Source organism: Chiloscyllium plagiosum, unplaced genomic scaffold (genome assembly GCF_037043375.1).
Source record: "Chiloscyllium plagiosum isolate Xiang-an unplaced genomic scaffold, Cpla_swu_hap1 HiC_scaffold_9, whole genome shotgun sequence".
Lineage (NCBI taxonomy): Eukaryota > Metazoa > Chordata > Chondrichthyes > Orectolobiformes > Hemiscylliidae > Chiloscyllium > Chiloscyllium plagiosum.
The window spans coordinates 51429279-51451890 of NW_028270147.1; positions in this window are offsets into that span (position 1 = coordinate 51429279).

The window sequence follows — 22612 nt, forward strand, 5'->3', positions numbered from 1 at the left end:
GATAATGGAAAAAAAGCTCTCTGACATCTGTTTTTATAAACAAAATGATACACACTTATTTCAGAGTAAGCTATGAAAGTTGGAAAAGCACATTACCTGTACAGTTAAATTATGTTCTTTGACAGGACCTTACAATAAAACTCTATTTAGATTTGCATAATAAATAATTTGTACACAAATTATAGACACATTAGGCTGAATTTTACCAAAAATCACTAAGTGCCAATTTTGTACAGTATTGTGTAGTGTTTCTTTTTATGAGCTCTAGTGAGTTAACTCACACAATTCTCTATTGTACACCTAACTGTGTATGCACTTTGCCACAATGGTGACACTCTGTCACTATCTTGCACTTGCCAGCTGTGGAAGTATGCGCCATTGCCAGGACCTTCTGCATCACTTTGAAACAAAGCTGTGCACCGAGCCAATCACTGTCAGCCAGAATAACTCCTCACTTGATTTGATTTGATTAATTAATTTTTGCGTGCACCAGAATGCAGTGAAAAGCTTTGTTTACGAGCAGTACAAGCAGATCATAGTAAACTAGAATGTACAAATCAAAAAAACTTAGAGGCGTACAGGTTACATTGCACAGGGCGTGTGCAAAGTGAGATCAACATTGGCAAGATCAGCCTTATTAGAAGCTAAAGGGTCCATTCATTAGTCTAATAACGACCAGGAAAACCTTGTTTCTGAACCTGCTGTTGCATGTGTTCAGGCTTCTGTATCTTCTGCATAATGGAAGAGGTTGTAGGAGATTATTACCGGGTGCAATGGTTCTTTGATAATGTTGACAGCCTTTCTTCAACAGCAAGCTATGTAAATGGCATCCATGGATGGAAGGTTGGCTTCCATGGTGGTCTCGGCTGTGCACACCACCTTGTGTAGTTTCTTACAGTCCTGGGTACAGCGGTTGCCATACCAGGTCATTATGCAACCAGACAATATGCTTTCTATGGTGCATCTGTAAAGTTGGTGAGGGTCCTTACGGACATGCCAGATTTCCTGAGCCTCCTGAAGAAGAAGAGGTGTGTGTTGTACCTTCTTGGCATTGCATCTACATAGGACGCCTGGGACAGGTTGTCAGTTTTCATTACCCCGAGGAATTTGAAGCTCTGCACTTTCTCAACCTCAGGTCCATTGATGTAGTTGAGGATGTGTTCTCCTCCTTTTTTTCTGAAGTCAATGCTCAGTTTTGCTGACATTGAGAGAAAGATTGTTGTCATAGCACCATGTAACCAAGCCCTCATTGTGGGATGGATTGCCCTGGAGATGACTAACAAAGGCAAGTTGTCACCTCAATTTGCTGATAGGAACCTGAAGGTCTGATCTGAAGTCGTCACCTGGCGCAGTACAGTGCCCATGGTCTGGAGGAATGCCCAGCAGTGCAGGATGCAGGTTAATGGCCTCCTATGCTCTGCAGAGTAAGTGCATAGGAAGCCATTTTCCCTGTTACCTCACATTCATTATAAAGCTGCCACTGCACCCATGTCCCACCAATGCTGGTGGTCCACCTTTCTCACAATTGCTCATCTTCACTCAATCACTTTCAACCACCCAAATTATCCAGACTTCCAACCCCGCATGCAATCTGCGTAGCCTACTCACTCACTCAAGACACATTTCCAACTCTCATCCACCTGCGCCTATACAAACCACCAAACCAGCAACATCCACTGCACTCAATTCCTCCATTATCGCATTCCAGAAAAAAACAGTCCACAAAAAGGTGGACAGAGCAAAGAGAAATTGACTGTGGGGGTGCCCAACATTTATCTCTCCCATTACCACCACTGTGAATGTGTCCTTAATGTGTCCAAATTTCTGCCCCTATGGAATAATTCATTTATCTTTTCACCTGAAGATACCAGTGACATCCATACAGTCTCTGCCCTGAAGTCAGCAGCCTTTCAGAACATCATCACCTCCTATCCCTATGATGAAGAAGACTACTCTCCTTAGCCTTTAAGACATGGGCATTTAGTACATTTAGTGTTTTTGCCATGTAAGCTGCTGGCACATGCTGCAGGTGTGGCACTGATGTAGCACATTGCCACCTCCTTAATTGACCTCTGCTGATAACCACAATAAATTACCTGCTTTTCTCTTGTTACTAAAAGGCAAGGCAAGACTCTGAGATTCTGTAACCTTGTAATTCTGAATGAGGCAATGATACACACAAAGGCAAGGCAGGGCTGAGGAAACATGAGTAGGTGGATGCTGAGAATGAAAGCTAAGAGCTTTGTTCCTGATCCAACCCATGAGAAGAGTGCCTTTTCCTGCATGAAAAGTATTGAAGTATTGAAGTGGATTACTGTATTCTGTGGGAAACTATGTGGTGAGGCTGGTGCATGTCTGATGCCAACCTCTGTAGATGGACAGTGCAAGTGGTAGTTGCCCATGCAGTATGCCCTGAGATTGCGAATGCTGATCGTAGTGGAGGGCAGGAGGAATAACCAGTGAGTTTAAGCTACCCACACTGACTTTCATGTCAGAAATTGATTGTCTCTGTTGTGTAGGAGGACTGCAAACTACATAGAGTTACAGAGTCATACAGCAAGGAAACAGACCATTTGGTCCAACCAGTCCATACTGAACATAATCTCAAACTAAATTAGTCCCACCTGCCTGCATTTGTCCATATCCCTCCAAAATTTCTTATACATGTACTTATCCAAATGTCTTTTAAATGTGGTAACTGTACCTGCATCCAACACTTCATCTGGAAGTTCATTTCATACAGGAACTACTCTCTATGTAAGAGAAGTCCCTCATATCTTCTTAAAATCTTTCTCCTCTCACTTTAAAAATATACCCCCTAGCCTTGAAATCGCCCATCCTAGGGAAAAGATACCTGCCATTCACCTTATCTATACTCCTCATGGCTTTATAAACCTCTAGAAGTCTGTAAACGTCTACTGTAGGGAATCTAATCTAAAAAAAAGTCACCTACGCTTAACCTCCTATGCACCAATGAAAAAAAGTTCCAGTCTATCCAACCACTCCTTATAACTCAAACCCTCCATTCCCAGCAACATTCTGCTAAATCTCTTCTGAATCCTCTCCAGCTTTATAATATCCTTCCTATAACAGAACTGGATACAGTACTCCAGAAAAGGCCTCACTAATGGCCTGTACTATCTCAAAATGCTGTCCCAACTCCTACACTGAAAGGTCTAAGCAATGAAGGCAAGTGTGCTAAATGCCTTCTTAACCATCCTAAGCAGACAAGCAAGAGGCTGGAAGAACACAGCAAACCAAGCAGCACAAGGAGGTGGAGAAGTTAATGATTCTGGTGAAGAACGGTTATACAGGTAGGCCATCTTTTATCCAAAATTCTGAAATCCAAAAAGTTTCTCATGACATTTTTTTTCTCCATAACAAGGTTGTTGGTGTGCAAACAGTTAACCCAACTCCACACCCACATTACCCATGTCACTCAGACGTGACATGGTGACATGGCCCAGCAATGGCAGGCGTCAATTCTGTCTCAGCGCTCATACTAGTCACATGTGTGTCTGCTGTTTAGATCAGGTGGTGCTGGAAAAGCACAGCAGGTCAGGCAGCAACCAAGGAGCAGCAAAATCGACGTTTTGGGCAAAAGCCCTTCATCAGGGCTGATGAAGGGCTTTTGCCGGAAACGTCGATTTTCCTGCTCCAGGGATGCTGCCTGACCTGCTGTGCTTTTCCAGCACCACTCTGATCTAAACTCTGGTTTCCAGCATCTGCAGTCCTCACTTTTGCCTACATGTGTGTCTGCTGCTTGGTAAGATTTTTAAAATTTCATTTTGAAAATGTCATTTATTCCGAAATCCAAAAAATTCCAAAATCCAAAAAGCAGCTGGCCCCAAGGGTTTTGGATAAAGGATTGTGTACCTGTACCTGAGACGTTGACTTCTCCACCTCCCTGATGCTGCCTGGCTTGCTGTGTTCTTCCAGCCTCCTGCTTGTCCACTTTGGATTCCAGCAGCTGTACATCTTATGGCTCTTCTTAACCACCCTGAACATTTGATGCAAGCTTCAAAGAATTATGCACCTGAACCCTGAGGTCTCTCTGTTCTAAAACACTACTTAAGACCCTACTTTTAATTGAACAAGTCCTGCCCATGTGTGTTTTACCAAAATGCATTACTTATAATACAAATACATATAAGTGAGGCTGGAATAGAGACTAAGTGAATGCAAATATACTGTAGGCATGACACTGATGTAGCACAGTGCCATACAGCAACATTGCCACCTCCTTAATTGACCTCTGCTGATAACCATACTAAATTACCTGCTTTTCTGTCGTTACTAAAAGGCAAGACGAGACTCTGAGATTGTGTAAGCTTGTAATTCAGAATGAGGCAGTGATACACTCATGAGCAAGATCCTGGATTCACCATTAAAATTCATTGCATTGGGTGGAAAATCAGACTTTCTTGATGTTGAGAGTCTAAATTTTCCAACAGAGTTGCAATTACCCACATTCAGCAGCTGGGAGAATTTCACCCAATGTTTTAATTTAATTAATTTCAAACATGAATATTATCTTTTCTGGAGAAATTTGTTCCTTTGTCTACAAATATTCCCACATTTCAAGAGTGACAATGCTTCAAAAGTGCTTAATTGGTTGTAATACTTAGGGATGTATTCAGGTAATGAGAAAGATTATAAAAATGCAAGTGTCCTTTATTAAGAAGACGTTTCATTTTATGGAAAATATAAAGTGTTTTTCATTTGAAGCATTATGTAATATAATATGCTAAAACCTCTGAATTCAATTGTTCTGACAAATAATAAGCATAGCTGTGCATTCACCACTCTTCATAAAGGGAATGATGCCTTGCGAATGCTCAATTTGTTTCACTCTTTAGCATAAAACTGAGAGAAAGATTGACTGATGTCATTATTGAAACACACTACATCAGATGAAGGAAACATAAGTGACTAAATGGGCCTAGAGACTTTAGTCGTAGCGGCAACAATTCCCTATAATCTGATAATATGCATCCAATAATTTGTACATAATTCAAGTAATTCAATGTACTCTACAAAAATATAGGCACAATTACTTCAGCCTACTTCCAATTACTGCAAAAGTGAGCTAGAGAGAAAAAAAGCAATTCTCCCTCCTGGACATAGTTTTGTAAGGCCTTTTCAGGCTCTGATCTGTTTAGGTGGGAAGCACTCACTGTCTATGCATAAGTGAGCTACAAACTGGAAGGGACCTGTTACTGACTGTTATTCAATGTTAAGCTTATTTCTAACTCATAAAAGCGGATGTATCTTCAGTCAGTGCTCTTCTCATTTGTCAAGACACAATCTCGCATGTTCGACTGTTACAAGCACAACAACATACAAGTTTTGAGTAGGTGTGAGCCATTCACCTCTCAGGCCTGCCCTGCCATTCAATAAGATTATGGCTGATCTGATATTGTAACTTAAACTCTGCATTTTTGCCTACCCTATTCACCTGTCATCCTCTTGTCGAACAAAAATCTTATCTTCATTTGCCTTAAACATATTCAAGGACACTGTTTCTTTCACCTTCCCAGGATGAGAATTTAAATGATTCTTGCCTCTACGAGAGGAAAATAATTCTCATCCCTCTGTTTTAAATGGGCAACCCCTGATCTTTAAGCAATGACCTCTAGTTCTAAACTTCCCGATAAAAGGAAAAATCCTTTAATAGTTATCCTGTCAATACCCCTCAAAATCTCATACAGCAAACTTTGTTTTAACCAGTACCTTATGGACTGGCACTGTCGATAAAGTGGCAAAAATTATATACAACAAATACCGCAAAGTTTACTGTATTATTCTGTCCAATTATTATAGTTTTTAACACTTATTTATCTCAATGTAAATATACTTGTTGTTCAATTGAACAGCATGAAGTATCAACAGTTGATTCAACTTCAAGTCAATTTCTCCTCAAATACATAATCTCCATGTGGTCCATGAAGTTGTGGGTAGAATTGAGAAAGTTTTCTGTTGGTAAGTTTTATTTAAAGTTGCATTATTATTTATGTGATTTATACTGTAAATAATGTAGAACAGAGATGTATATCCCCCTGCATTATGTTTCTATTACTTAGTGTGCATTTTTACATTGATTATGGGGACCTCTGGAATATTTGATTAACCAGCACAGGCCTGGCCCTATAGGTGCTGTACTTCAATCACATCATGCCTTATTCTTCTAAACTCTAACAGGTACAAGTCTAGCTGATCTACTTTTCCTCATATCATAATCCTCCCTTTCCAGGTATTAGACTAGTAAGCCTTATCTGAACTGCCTCTTATGCTCGCACACTTCCTGAAATAAGTGATTCATTCCATTCTGGTCACCTAGTTATAGGAAAGATATTATCAAGCCGGAGAGGACTCATAAGAGATTTCCAGGATGTTGCCGGGTATGGAAGGTTTGAGTTGTAAAGAAAGGCTGGATAGGCGGGGACTTTTTTCACTGGAACGTAGGAGGTTGAGAGGTGACTTGATAGAAGCTTATAGCGGTAGAATGGTAGTTGTCTTTTCCCTAGGATGGGCAATTTCAAGAAAAGGGGGCACATTTTAAAGGTGAGGGGAGAGACATTTAAAAAACACATAAGAGGCAAATTTCCTACACGGAGGGTGGTTCACGTGTGAAATGAACTTCCTGAGAAAGTGGTGGACGTGAGTACAATTACAATGTTTAAAAGACATTTGGAACAATGTATGAATAAGAAATGTTTGGAGGGATATGGACCAGGCACAGACAGGTAGGATAAGTTCAGTTTGGGATTATGTTTGGCACGGACTGGTTGGGCCGAAGGGCCTGTTTCTGTTCTGTATGACTTTATGAATCTACTGTGCACAGTACCACAGATGCAATCTCTCCAATGCCCTGTATAACTGAAGCATAACTTCCTCCTTTATCTTTCAATTCCCCTCACAATAAATGATAACATTCTGTTCTAGCTACATCTGCATACTAACTTTCTATGACTCAAGCATGAGGACACCCAGTTCCCTCTGCATTTCAGAGCTCTGCAATTGCATTGTTGAGGAAATCAAGGTCACAGATCAAAAGAGAAGTAATCAAGAGCAAATGACTGGAAGAACCAATGTTAGCTTCTGAGTACAGTTTGACATCTGATCCACTCAGAAATAAAATGCGGAGTAATTTGCCAAACTTTACATTTAGTCTTTTCCATATCATAGTCATAGAGTCATAGAGATGTACAACATGGAAACAGATGCTTTGGTCCAACCCGTCCATGCCGACCAGATATCCCAATCCCACCTGCCGGCACCCAGCCCATGTCCCTTCCTATTCATATACCCACCTTTTAAATGTTGCAATTGTACCAGCCTCCACTACTTCGTCTAGCAGTCCATTCCACACATGCACCACCCTCTGTGTGAAAATGTTACCCCTTCAGTCTCTTTTATATCTTTCTCCTCTCACCCTAAACTTATGCCCTCTAGTTCTGGACTCCAGATTTTATAAACCTCTATAAGGTCACCCCTCAGCCTCCGACGTTCCCGGGAAAATAGACCCAGCCTGTTCAGCCTCTCTCCATAGCTCAAATCCTCCAATCCTGGCAACATCCTTGTAAATCTTTTCTGAACCCTTTCAAGTTTCGCAACATCTTTCCAATAGGAAGGAGACCAGAATTGCACGCAATATTCCAAACGTTGCCAAACCCATGTCCTGTACAACCACAACATAACCTCCCAACTCCTGTACTCAATATTCTGACTAATAAAGGAAGACATACTAACTGCCTTCTTCACTATCCTATCTACCTACGACTCCACTTTCAAGGAGTTATGAAACTGCACTCCAAGGTCTTTTTGTTCAGCAACACTCCCTACGACCTTTCCATTAAGTAGGCAGAAGTGGGTACTGCAGATGCTGGAGATTAGAGTCAAGATTAGAGTGGTACTGGAAAAGCAAAGCAGGTCAGGCAGCATCTGAGGAACAGGAAAAATTGACATTTCGGGCAAAAGCCTTTCATCAGGAATGAGGCTGGGTGTGGAAAAATAAAGGGGAAGAGGGGCACTGGGGAGAAGGTAGTTGAGAGTGCAATAGGTGGATGGATGTGGGGGTAAAGGTGATAGGTCGGAGGGGAGGGTGGAGCAGATAGGTGGGAAGGAAGATTGACAGCTGGGACAGCACATGAGGATGGTGCTGAGCTGGAAGTTTGGAACTGGGGTAAGGTGGGGGGGTGGAAATTGAGGAATATGGAGAAGTCCATATTGATGCCATGGGGTTAAAGGGTCCTGAGGCAGAAGATGAGGCATTAGGTAGTGAGGGTGTGGTGAGGGAGGAGGCCCAGGACCTGTATGTACTCAGCAGAATGGGAGGAGGAGTTGAAATGTTAGGCCACGACATGGTGGGGTAAATTGGTGAGGGTGTCCCGGAAATGTTCTCTGAAGCTTTCTGTGAGAAGGCATCTGGTCTCCCCAGTGTAGAGGAGACTGCATCGGAAGCAATAGATACAATAAATGACATGTGTGGAAGTGCAGGTGAAACTTTGATGGATGTGGAAGGCACCTTTGGTACCTTGGACGGAGGTGAAGGGGGAGATTGAAGATGCCCTTCGACACATCTCATCCATGTCCCTCACCTCCGCTATCAAACCCCACCCCTCCAACCACAACAAGGACAGAACCCTGCTGGTCCTCACTTTCCACCCCATCAACCTTCGCATAAATCGCATCATCCGCTGACATTTCTGCCACCTCCAAAGCCCACCACCTGGGATATATTTCCCACCCCACCCCTATCCACTTTCCGCAAAGACCGTTCCCTCCGTGACTACCTGGTCAGGTCCACGCCCCGCAACAACCCACCCGCCCCTCCTGGCACCATCCCCGCCACCACAGGAATTGCAAAACCTGTGCCAACACTTCCCCCCTCACCTCCGTCCAAGGCACCAAAAGAGCCTTCCACATCCATCAAAGCTTCACCTGCACTTCCACACGTCATTCATTGTATCCGTTGCTCCTGATGCAGTCTCCTTTACATTGGGGAGACCAGCCGTCTACTCATACAGTGCTTCAGAGAACATCTCTGGGACATCTACACCAACCAGCCCCACTGTCCCTTGGCCGAACATTTTAACTCCCCCTCCCACTCTGCCGAGGACATGCAGATCCTGGGCCTCTTCCACCGCCAATTCCTCACCACCCGACGCCTGGAGGAAGAATGCCTCATCTTCCTCCTGGGGACCCTTCAACCCCAGGGCATCAATGTGGACTTCACCAGTTTCCTCATTTCCCCTTCCCCCACCTCACCCCAGTTCTGATCTGCCAGCTCAACACTGTCCTCATGACCTGCCCCACCTGTCAACCTTCCTTCTCACCTATCCGCTCCACCCTCCTCTCCGACCTATCACCTTTAACCCAACCTCCATCCACCTAATGCACTCTCAGCTACCTTCTTCCCTGCCCCACCCACCTCCCATTCATTTGCCCACCCTGAGGCTCCCAGCTTCATCCCTGATGAAGGCCTTTTGCCCGAAATGTTGATTTTTCCTGCTCCTCGGATGCTGCCTGACCTGCTGTGCTTTTCGAGCACCACTCTAATCTTGACCCTTACCATTAAGTGTATTAGTGGTGCTAAGATTTGCTTTCCCAAAATGCAGCACCTCGCATTTATCTAAATTAAACTCCATCTGCCCCTCTTCAGCCCATTGGCTCATCTGATCAAGATCCTGTTGTAATCTGAGGTAACCTTCTTCTCTGTCCACTACACCTCCAATTTTGGTGTCACCTGCAAACTTACTATAACACTTATGCTCACATCCAAAATATTTATGTAAAAGACAAAATATTGTGGACCCATCACCGATCCTTGTGGCACTCCACTGGTCACAGGCCTCCAATTTGTAAAACAATCCTTCACCATCCCCCTCTGTCTTCTACCTTTGAGCCAGATCTGATTCCAAATGGCTAGTTCTCCCTGGATTCCATGAGATCTAACCTTGCTCACCAGTCTCCCATGGGGAACCGTGTCGATTGCCTTACTGAAGTCCATATAGATTACGTCTACTGCTCTGCTCTCATCAATCCTTTGTTACTTCTTCAAAAAACTCAATCAAGTTTGTGAGACATGATTTCCCACGCACAAAGCCATGTTAACTATCCCCAATCAGTCCTTGCCTTTCCAAATGCATGCACATCCTGTCCCTCAGGATTCCCAACAACAACTGGCTCACCACTGACGTCAGGCTCGCTGGTCCATAATTCCCTGGCTTGTCCTTACCTCCTTTCTTAAATAGTGGCACCATATTAGCCAACCTCCAGTCTTTCAGCACCTGAGAGTATCTCAGCAAGAGGCACAGCAATCACTTCCCCAGCTTCCCACAGAGTTCTAGGATACACCTGATCAGGTCCTGAGGATTTATCCACTTTTAGGCATTTCCAGTCATCCAGCACTTCCTCCTCTGTAATATGGACATTTTTCATAATGTCACCATCTATTTTCCTCCATTCTATATCTTCCATGTCCTTCTCCACAGTAAACACTGATGCAAAATACTCATTTAGTATCTCTCCCATCTCCTGCAGCTCCACACAAGGCTGCTTTGCTGATCTGTGAGGGGCCCTATTCTGTCCCTATATACCCTTTTGACCTTAATGTATTTCTAAAAACCTTTTGAATTCTCCTTAACTCTATTTGCCAATGATATCTCATGTCTCCTTTTTGTCCTCCTGATTTCCCTCTTAAGTATACTCCTACTGCCTTTATACTCATCTAAGGATTCACTTGATCCATCCTGTCCATACCTGACATATGCTTCCTTCTTTTTCTTAACCAAACCTTCAATTTCTTTAATTATCCAACATTCTCTATACCTACCAGCCTTTCCTTACACCCTAACAGGAATACACTTTCTCTGCACTCTCATTTCTGAAGGCTTCCCATTTTCCAGCCATCCCTTTACCTGTGAACATCTGCCCCCAGTCAGCTTTTGAAAGATCTTGCCTAATACCATCAAAATTGGCCTTTCTCCAATTTAGAACTTCAACTTTTAGATCTGGTCTATCTTTTTCCATCAGTATTTTAAAACTAATAGAATTATGGTCACTGGCCCCAAAGTGCTCCCCCACTGATACCTCAGTCACCTGCCCTGCCTTATTTCCCAAGAGTAGGTAAAGTTTTGCACCTTCTACAGTAGGTACATCCAGATACTGAATCAGAAAATGTTCTTGTAGATGCTTAACAAATTTCTGTCCATCTGAACCCTTAACAGCAAGGCAGCCCCAGTCCATGTTTGGAAAGTTAAATCCCCTACCATAACCACCCTATTATTCTTACAGATAACTGAGATCTCCTTACAAGTTTGTTTCTCAATTTCCCTCTGACTATTAGGGTAAAATCAAGATGAATATAGTATCTCAGCTCAATTCAATTCGAATACCTGTAATGATATCATGGCTTTAAGAGGTGTATTTTGGTCCTTTTTTATGAAGAAAAGTTGTGACAGAAATGGTGAGTAGTCTGCTCAAATCTAACAAAGTAAACAGCTTGTGAGGCCTTGGGTTTTTTTTTAAGTTGGAACCCCTGAATGGGTGGAGCCAAGCTCCCACAGAAGCAGGATTTTTAGTTTTAGCTTTCTGCAGCTGCTGGGGTCTTGAAGCTGGATGTGAAAGCTCTTATTCTCCACCTATTACTGTTGAAAGCTGGGGCTCTCTTCCTGCTACTAGAATTGCATGTGAGACAATCTATTTACTGAATTTGTCTTTGTCAAGGGTGTATGTATGAGATGTTACAATATTGGAACAGTTAATTACTGGTAATTAATATGTATATTATTACATTAAACATTTCAATAGAGTTACAGCTAATTCTTTATTATATTTTTATTTTGTCTGTATTTTAACTATAGTGTAAAAATGAAGTGTGTTTTTTTGAAGTTGAGTAGTTTGACCAATTGAATTGTTTCTGGAATGCAACACCTTACAATTACCTTTAAAATAAGAAGTTAGGATCTCAGCTGTCTTCTTAATATATTCTGAGGGAGTTTGGTCTGGTCTGTAATACACCTTCCAATTACCAATTGCACATTATCGAGAAACATAAACCTAGTTTCTTCAGGATATTGTGAGGGGTTGCAGGAGGGACCGTGTCCAATATAAGCTTGGTTTAGCTGCATCCATATAAATGGAAGGAAAGATGAGGAGTCTCAGAACCTTATACTAACAATATTGCATTGAAATATTTGGCAAGTGATAACCACCGTCACTTGAGTAATTTACACGGGTTACTTCCAGATCCTACTTCCCTATCCTGTCATCTTATTTCAATCCCAGTGAATAAACCTACCAGAGACAAACGTGAGCTTTGATTTGATTCTTGAGCTTCTACTCTGCCATAGTTAAAGCTTGCTCTCGTCAGCCCACAATTTAGCAAAAATTGGACAAGCATAATTATGTAAAAAAACCCGCTTCAAGTTGTTTTTCTTTTTTTTTATTCAAATTGCAGAGTAATTGCCACAACAGAAAGAAAGTCAAGCTATAAGAAATGGACACCTTTAATGAAATTGGAATCAAAACTGAAAATTTTGTAATTACAAAACATCCGTTTTGACTTGTTCAGATTTTAAATGTGAATATCTGAATACATCTGAAAAGATTTGTATTTCATTTTTATGACTTAATTTATGAAATGTGCCAGTTGGAGCGTACACACCATATGATTGCCTGATTTGCTTTTGAAAGATGGAATAGTGCCACCTTCTGGCAGAGTGCAAGAATGCCTGTCAATGGTGATGGATAGCCCAGCACTGAAGCAAATAACAAGTTGGCAGGTAAAGTTTTGCAAATCACTCTATTTTTGACAATTCCTGCTCCCTAAATGCAGATTCCTGGGTTAATATATGTTCCTTGTCTAAAACACTTTTTTTTTCTGATCTTATAATATTGCTCTCTGATTTAAACATTAATTAGAACTCTCTTGTGGTTAAGGCCCCTACTACAGACTTATTTTCACTCCTGATGGGATGATAGCATGCTTCATTCAACTTTGGAGCAGGCCTTGATTTATATATCTAGCTGTCCTACCTCAAACACGTGTGAACCTCTTTAAAATATTTAACATGTTATGCTAAGTGGAAGTGGACTTTCAGCAGCAAAGGGTGCTGCTACAGGCTGACAAAAAATAGGGAAATAATCACTTACTCCATTTCTTTGAGGCTGCTGCATTTACCCTTCTGGGAATGCCTTGCATGTTTGTGGCTCAATTCCATGGACTTATGACCAGATCTCCTCTTCTCTCTCCTGTCAGAAAACTGCCTGTCAGCATTTGTTCAGTACTGGCAACTTGTCGGGTTTATCAAAAAAAGGGGAGCTGAATATCTGTAAGCAAAGCAAAAAATACAGGAAACACTCGGTAGGTAAGTGAAAATGAAAACATATCTAATGAGCAGAATTTTGTGGAGGAGTCTTGACCGGAGCCAGACAGCTGGCGAGAACACTGTATTGCCTCTTTTAGGGAAGTCTCACTGTATCAAGTGTCAATCGGGAAGTTAGCAGTCCATTACCTTGCCTCTCCTAAGATCAAAGGCCTCAGGGGCAGATTTCCTGGCTATCAAAGGCCTGCAGTTTTTGCATTGAAGAACGGCACCCCCAGGGAGGTAGTGGCTAATTCCAGCATGATATCTACCTAATACCTGAGGTGGCTTGGGGGAGGAGGAGGAGGTGGTTGATTAGCTCAGTTGGATGAGCTGTTGATTTGTAACACCAACAGCAACAGCATGGGTTCAATTCCTGTTCTGGCTAAGGCTACCATGAAGGACTCTCTCCTTGCCTCAGTTGGCACAGTGGTTAGCACTGCTGCCTTACAGCAGCAGAGACCTGGGTTCAATTCCCACCTTAGGCAACTGTCTGTGTGGAGTTTGCACATTCCCCCTGTGTCTGCGTGGGTTTCCTCCAGGTTCTCCGGTTTCCTCCCACAGTCCAAAAATGTGCAGGTTAGATGAATTGGCCATGCTAAATTGCCTGTAGTGTAAGGTGAAGGGGTAAATGTAGAGGAATGAGTCTGGGTGGGTTGCTCTTCGGAGGGTCGGTGTGGATTTGTTGGGCCAAAGGGCCTGTTTCCACACTGCAACTAATCTAATCTTAAAAAAAAACCACCAGACATTTCTCACTGAAAAAAAATTGAAAGCACAGCCCTATGGACCATGGTGATTTTAATATGAATAATTTTTGGACTACTTGTAGTACTTCGAAAGCCTGAAATGCTGTCATAGTTAATCTATCACCTGATGCCTTTTTGGGAAAAGGATGACTTTCACAAGGATCTGAATATCCAGTAGTTATATTCTCATTTATGTTTATCATTTTTGGATTCTTCTTTGTAATTAGTAACACAAACATAACACTGCAATCATTGAAGTGTTTACTACTTCTCTTCATTAATATGTCACCAAATGGTTGCAATGGGTTGAACTCTAACTTTCACAACCACTTGCAGTAGAAGAGACTCCAATATTTTCAACAGCAGTAAACAATAAAAAAAAACTGCAGATGCAGGAAATCAGAACCAAAATCAAAAATTGCTGGAAAAGTCTCAGCAGTTCTGGCAGCCTCTGTGGAAAGAAAGCAGAATTAACATTTCAGGTCCAGTAATCCTTCTTCAGAACTGATGGTAGCTAAGTTTAGTATATATGCTGAATGTGGGGTGAGAGGAGGGAGCAAGGGTAAACATTATTTGGAGAAGGAGCCTAGAGACAGAGAAAATCAAATTGCCAGAGAAAGGAATTGGTAAAGTTCAGCCTTGGAGAACCAACTGCTGTTAATGGGGACTATTAGTGGCATACAATGGGTTGTTTGAGGTAGCAGTCTATGTGTGTGAGATGTTGGGGTAAGGACATGGGGGAAGGTGTCCAGGCCCTAAAATTATTGAGTTCAACATTGGGTCCCAAAGGCTGCAGGGTGCCCAAGCAGAAAATGAGGTGTTGCTCTTCTGGCTTATGCTGAGCTTCGCTGGAGCACTGAAGCAAGCCTGAGATAGAGATGTTGGCCAGGGAACAGGGAGGTGTGTTAAAGTGGCAGGCAACAGGAAACTTAGGGTCATTTCTATGGGCAGAACATAGATGTTCTGCAAGGTGGTCTCCCAGTCTGCATTTCATCTCCCAAATGTAGATGAGACCACATTGTGAGCTGCAAATACAGTAGACTAGATTGAGTGAAGTGCAGATAAATTGTTGCTTTACCTGAAAGGTGGGTCCTGGACCTTGGATAGTGAGGAGGAGAGAGGTAAGCCAGCAGAAGTTGCACCTTCTGCCATTGCACAGGATGGTGCCCACAAGCGTGTGGGGAAGAGCAAAAGTGGAGGTGGAGTGGACCAAGTTGTCCCGGAGGGAACGTTGCCTGTGGAATGCTAACAAGGAAGGGAGGGAAGGAGAATATATGTCTGGTGGCGGCATACCAATGGAGGTGGCAGAAATGGTGACAAATGATCCTCTAGATATGGATTTTTGTGAGGTGTCGTCTGACCGAGCATTTCCCACCACCGTGGTTGACAGGGCCCTGAGTCATGTCTGGCTCATCTCCTGTACATCAACCCTCAGCCCTCACCCACACCAGGATGGCATGAAAAGGTGGTGAGCAACTAAACTTGTATTCTTTAGAGTTTCAAAGAATGAGAGAAGATCTCATTGTAACTTACAAACCATACACAGGGTGGATGTAGATAATATATTTCCCCTGGTTGGGGAGTGTAGAATCAGGGGGCACAATTTCAAAATAAGAGGGAATGCCACATATGCCTGAGGTGTGGAGAATTGTTTTTCCTGTTGTGAGCCACTGGAATTCTTTACAGAGGGTTGTGGAAAGTCAGTCTTTGAGCATGTTTAAGGTAGAGTGAGAGATTTCTGATTACCAATGGAATACAAGGATATGGGAATGGAATGGGTAAAAGGCTTTGAATGATGAGGCAAGCTTGATGAGCTAAATGGCCTACCCCTGTTCCTATAAGCCTATGCGCTTCAGGGACTTTTGACCTAGAGGCCAATCCTGAACCTGTCACAGGAGGGAATTTGTGAGTTTCTGTCAGTCTTTCCATTTACAAGGCATATGATTACTGAGAGAGTGAAGTCCATCTTTAGTACAAGTGCCATAATTTCTCAGGCCTTGGTGCTTGTCTCACCCAAGGACAATTATAGAGATGCAAAAGGAACTCCCATGTTGAGCTGAAGCTTGATAGTTTTGTAAGAAAAGGCTGTCTCATAATCTTATCAAACATTAAGAAGTTAATTGAAAATTAAGAAATTTCTCGCTCTCTAATTAAGAAAGATTCTACACTGGGTGACTAGCTGATAGACACATGATTACGTACATCTCTGCAAAGAGCATGACTCTACTACAGGCTGTGAAACAGGATATGCCTAAAGCCTGATATGGTGGGATCTCCTGACTCATATCAATGTATCAATCTGCCATAGTTTAATTGGTGAGGATGAAGTCAAGTACATTTTACCCTCTTGTTGGTTCCCTCATGACCTGATGCAGACCTCATTTCAAAACCATATCCTTTAGCACTTAACCAGCTCAGTAATTAGTGATGTTACTGAGCCATGCTTGGTGATGAACATCAAAGCCCACAAACAGAATAAATTCTGTGACCTTGCCACTTTCAGTTCTTCTTCTAAGTGACATTTAAATTGCGGAGTACTGATTCATCCGCTGCAGGAGAGAAGGAGGTAATTATCAATAGAAGATTTCCTTGTCCACACTTTATTGGATGCCATGAGATTTCAGTGCTGAAGACTCCCACAGAAACTCCTTTTCAGCTGTTTACGACTGTGCTATCTTGTTTGATGGGTCTGTCCAGCTGAATGGGGAGGAACCATACTTAGAGATGGTGATGGTGTTGTCTAATACACGGTCTATTAGGTATGATACCATTATTATGACTACGTCAATATATAAATGGTTCTTTGGAGGGAAATGATTTGAAGTGGTTGCTTTTGACTTAAAATGTTTGCTCGCACAAGAAGACCAAAAGTGGAAGAGACTGTGGATGACTGATACAGAAATCAGCATCGCTGTGTTTCATCTGTCTGTTTGTCTGAGGTGAATAGTAAACTGTTGTGTGAACACTGGCACTGTCAGCTACAGAGTTCAGCATTTCCAGCTTCCCCTGTACCAGGACCAGTAAACAGTTCTTACTTATCAAAGGACATGGGACTTTCCTGTCTATTTAGCTGATGTATCATGTCTTAACTTTTTGTTCTTAATTAGCTGCTTTACAATAACTATCTGTGACAATGAGTTCCTTCAGGGATAATCTATAAATCTTGGACCAAATCATACATTAAGGAAAAATTAATTTGGACTTCAAAATAGTTAAAATGACCTCCAAAACTGTACCTCACCCACAAAGCAGGTCAGATGAAGTCAGAACAAATGGCATTCACTCCATACATGTATCAAAAGTGACTGTCTCCAACAACAGAGGATATAACCACCTCCCCTTGATATTCAAAGGCAGTACCACTGATCTCCCCCTATCAACACGGGGCTTACTACTGAGCAGAAATTGAACAAGGTCAGCCATAAAAATTACTGTGGTAGAAACAACTGGTTAGAGGCTGGAAATTCTACACTATGTAATTTACCTTCTGACCTATCAATGCCTGTCCACCACCAAGGCACAAATCAGGAATGTGATGGGAGACTCTACAGTTGCTTGGATAAGTTTAACTCCAACAACATTAAGAAGATCAACACCATCATGCCAAAACAGCCTGCTTGATTAGCACCTAATCTATCACCTTCAGGATTCATTCTCTTCACATTGCACCAGTGTGTGCCATCTACAAGGTGAAATGTAACAATTCATCAAACTTCCATAGTTGGCACCTTCCTAATTCACTCCACTTTGAAGGACAAGGGCAGTAGATGCAATGGAACACCATCATCTGCAAATTCCCCTCCAAGTCATAGTTCACTGACTTTGAACCAAATTGTTATTTCTGCACTGTCTCTGGGTTAAAATCTTGCAAGACTTTCTATAAAAGCACTAAGAGTGCACTTACACCACATAGACTATAGTAGTTCAAAAAGACACCTCTAGACATGAACAACAAATACTGGCTTAGCCAGAAACATTCACACCCCGACAAAGTATAATTGCTTTTAAAACATTCTGTGAACAAAAGACTTACACCTCAGCCAGAAAGTGAGAGTGCAATCTCAGTACTTAAAATATTTCTTATATGCTAATTGCTCAGCCGCATCACATCCCACAGTCCTCTCACTTTGATTTCCTTGATGATCCCAAGTATGGAAAACACGGGTACCCCAGTTAAAGTACAGCATAGGTTTAAAGAAGCACATAATCAAAACTGTACACGTTTGCATTCCAGACCAACCCATACAGAAACATAGAAGATAAGGAGTAGGTCACTTGACCCTTGAGCTGCTCCATCTTTCAATATTATCAAGACTGATATTTGAGCTTAATACCCTAATTCCTCTGTCTCTCTCCCCCCCCTCCGCCCAATATCCTGTGATTCCTTCAGCCACAAGAAGTATACTTACATGCTTCATGAACTCTCATAACATTTTGACCTCACTCACTTCCTGTGGTAGTTAATTTCCACAAGCTCATCACTCTCTGGGTGAAGAAATTTCACCTCGTCTCAATTTTCAAAGGTTTACCCCTTCCCCTTAAACTATGACCACTGGTTCGGCACTCCCCCACGAGTGCGAACATCCTTCCTGCATTTAACCTGTCTAGTCCTGTTAGAATTTTATCGGTTGCTATTAGATCCCCTCCCCTCTTTCTTCTATACGCCAGTGAATACAATCCTAACCGATTAAATCTCTCCTCATACGTTAGTCCTGCCATCCCAGGAATCAAGTTGGTAAACCTTTGCTGCACTCCACCGAGAGCAAGAACATCTTTCCCCAGATTAGAAAACCAAAACTGTACACAAAATTCCAGGTGTGGCCTATCCCATAAAGCTTTCCTGGGGATTGAAGGTCTCTTTCTGATTGGAAGTAGAAGTTCTGGATGTAGATTTGCTCTCTGAGCTGGAAGTTTCATGTTCAGACATTTCGTCACCATACTCGGTAATATCTTCAGTCTTTGAAAAAAAAGACATGACCCACTCTCACTAGTATCCTTACATATGGATGAGGAAGGACACCACTTTGACTGGGACAACACATCCATCTGAAGACAAGCCAAACAGAGACACGCACGAGAATTCCCAGAAGCATGGCATTCCAACCGGAACTCTATCAACAAACACATTGACTTGGATCTCATTTGACACCCCCGAGAAAAAGTACAGGAAATGACATCACCACAGGAAGTCACATCATCAACCCAAGGAAACCCAAACATATAAATAGAAAGTGAGCCATACCACCAGTGCTTCATCCAGAGGCTCACTGAAGATGTTACTTAGTATGGTGATGAAATGTCTGAAAACAAACCTTCCAGCTCAGTGAGCAAACCTACATCCAGAACCTCAAACTGAGCTATAAATCTTCTCAAAACTCACTGGAAGCAGAAGTAGCAAGTATCTTTCAGGTTCCCAACAAGGGATTTCAGCATGCTCAACCTATTAAATACAAAGGTGCAAATTTGCTTACAAACCCATCAATCTTGTTGGTGAGAATCCCCTGGATATGACTGATAAGAGATATTGCTGTAGTTTTTGCCCTATACTGCATGTCCCAGTGTGCAATTTATTGGTACCCTATTGGAAGGAATAGAGCTCCCGTTTATTATTCTGTTGACCTCTTTCTGTGTGATAATCCATTAGTAGAATGGTGTATTTTGTATGTGAACCGGTGTGAGCTTTGAAGTGCCCTTCCTGCCCCTCTTGTCCTTGCTAAACAATTGTCGTTCAAATTTGCACTTTTTTATTTAAATTCTTCTGTTGTCTTACCTATCTCTGCCTTCGTAATCTCTTCCAAATGCAAACCTATAATCCAACCTCCCTCCAAATTTCCAGTTCTCTTACTCAGGCACATTACATATTCTACACTTGCTTCACCATTAATATTTGTACCTTCAGCCACCCAGTTCCAATACACTGTTCCTATCTATTCAATCTGTCTTCTCATTCAAGACTCTCTTTTAAGTCTACCCCTATAACTTATTTTTTGTTCACCTCTCCTAATTTCCCTGCTGTTAACTCAGCATTGATTTAACAGATGCCTCTGTAAAATGCTGTGAGACTATTTTTTGTAAGAAAGGTGTTCTAATGAAAGTAAAGTGCTATTACTGTCGAGTGTACTTTGTCAAAAATGCTGCTACTCCATAGTGATATTCCCCTTTGACAACTGAAACAATTGAAGCATTTAGTTAAATACCCATCTTCCAAAATTGCTAACCTAAATTGTTAATGGATGATTTATAATGCACTATCTTAGTTAGAATTTTATGCTTGGCTATGTCATATGCATGTGAAGGGTGAATCATTAAACAGTCTATGCAATGATCTAAGTAGCAAGAATTCAAATCACAAGTTATGAAATAACTGCATAGTACATGCCCTATTCACAGAGACTATTATCAGGTGCCCATCACATTATTCAGAAATCAAGTGCAAAACTGGAAGCAGGTTTCATGCTAACAATGTACATGACATATTAAAGCTCTACAGGTTATTTCACATTGTACTTGCTTTAAAATAATTATAGCTCATGCTAACAGATTCCGAGTTTGCATGCATTTTTATATTTGTGATTGGAACAGTTTTTAATTTAGAGCGAGAACAAACAGAACTGTTATCCCCGGGTTGTTGCCCATTCCACATGCTAGCGAGACAAGGAATAAGGAGAGTGAGGAGTTGAACAAATGGCTACAGGGAGGGTTCAGGAGGGAAGGTTTTGGATTCCTGGATAATTGGGGCTCTTGCTGGGGTAGGTAGGACCTCTACAAACAGGATGATCTTCACCTGAAACAGGCGAGTGCCAATATCCTGGGGTGGGAGGGGAAATATTTTCTAATGCTCTTTGGGTGGGTTTAAACTAATTCAGCAGGGGAATGGGAACCAAATTTGTTGTACAAGTATATGGGAAGTTGAGAGTAATGAAGTCAGTACTAAGATTTCAAGATCACAAGAAGGCACCGGTAAGCAAGAGGTTGGTTTGAAGTGTGTCTACTTCAATGCCATGAGCATCTGGAATAAGGTGGGTGAACTTGCAGCATGGGTTGGTACCTGATTTCAATGTTGTGGCCATTTCAGAGACATGGGTAGAGCAGGGAGAGGAATGGTTATTGCAGGTTCCGGGATTTAGATGTTTCAGTAAGAACAGACAAAAAGTTAAAAGGGGTGGTGTGGCACTGTTAGTCAAGGACAGTATTACAGTTGCAGAAAGGACATTTGAGGACTCATCAACTGAGGTAGTATGTGCTGAGGTTAGACACAGGAAAGGAGAGGTCACCCTTTTGGGAGTTTTCTATAGGCCTCCGAATAGTTCCAGAGATGTAGAGGATGGGATAGCAAAGATGATCCTCAATAGGAGTGAGAGTGACAGGGAGTTGTTATGGGGAGCTTTAACTTTCCAAATATTGAATGGTAATACTACAGTTCAAGTACTTTAGATGAGTCAGTTTTTGTCCATTGTGTGCAGGAGGTTTCCTGACACAGTATGTAGACAGGTCCACAAGGGGTGAGGCCACATTAGATTTGGTACTGGGTAATGAACCCAGCCAGGTGATAGATTTGGAGGTAGGTGAGCACTTTGGTGATAGTGACCACAATGCAGTTATGTTTACTTTAGTGATAGAAAGGGATAGGTATATATTGTCGGGCAAAAGTTATAGCTGGGGGAAAGGCAATTATGATGCAATTAGGCAAGATTTAGGATGCATAGGATGGGGAAGGAAACAGCAGGGGACGGGCACAATTGAAATGTGGAGCTTATTCTAGTACCAGCTACTGCGGGTCCTTGATAAGTGTGTACCTAACAGGCAGGAAGGAAGTTGTTGAGCACTGAAGCTGTAGTTTTCTAAGGAAGTTGAATCTTTTGTCAAGAGGAAGAAGAAGGCTTATGTAAGAATGAAATGTGATGGCTCAGTTTGGGCACTTGAGAGTTACAAGTTAGCCAGGAAAGTTCTAAAGAGAAAGCTAAGAGGAGCCAGGAGGGGACATGACAAGTCAGTGGTGGATAGGATCAAGGAAAACCCTAAGGCTTTCTATGGGTATATCAGGAATAAAGGAATGATAAGAGTAAGATTGGTGTCAGTCAAGCATAGTAGTGGGAAGTTGTGCATGGAGTCAGAGGAGATGGGAAAGCGTGAAATGAATACTTTTCATCAGTATTCACGCTAAAATAAGATAATGTGGTTGAGGAGAATACTGAGATACAGTCTACTTGACTAGATGGAGTGTATAAGAAGGAGGTGTTAGCAATTCTGGAAGGTGTAAAAATAGATAAGTCACTTGGGCTGGATGGGATTTATCCTGGGATTCTCTGGGAAGCCAGGGAAGAAATTTCCAAGCCTTTGATCTTTATGTCGTCATTGTCTACAGGAATAGTTCCAGAAGACTGGAGGAGAGCAAATGTTGTTCCCTTGTTCAATAAGGGAAGTTGAGACAACCTTAGTAATTATAGACTAGTGAGCCTTACTTTGGTTGTGGGTAAAGTGTTGGAAAGGGTTATA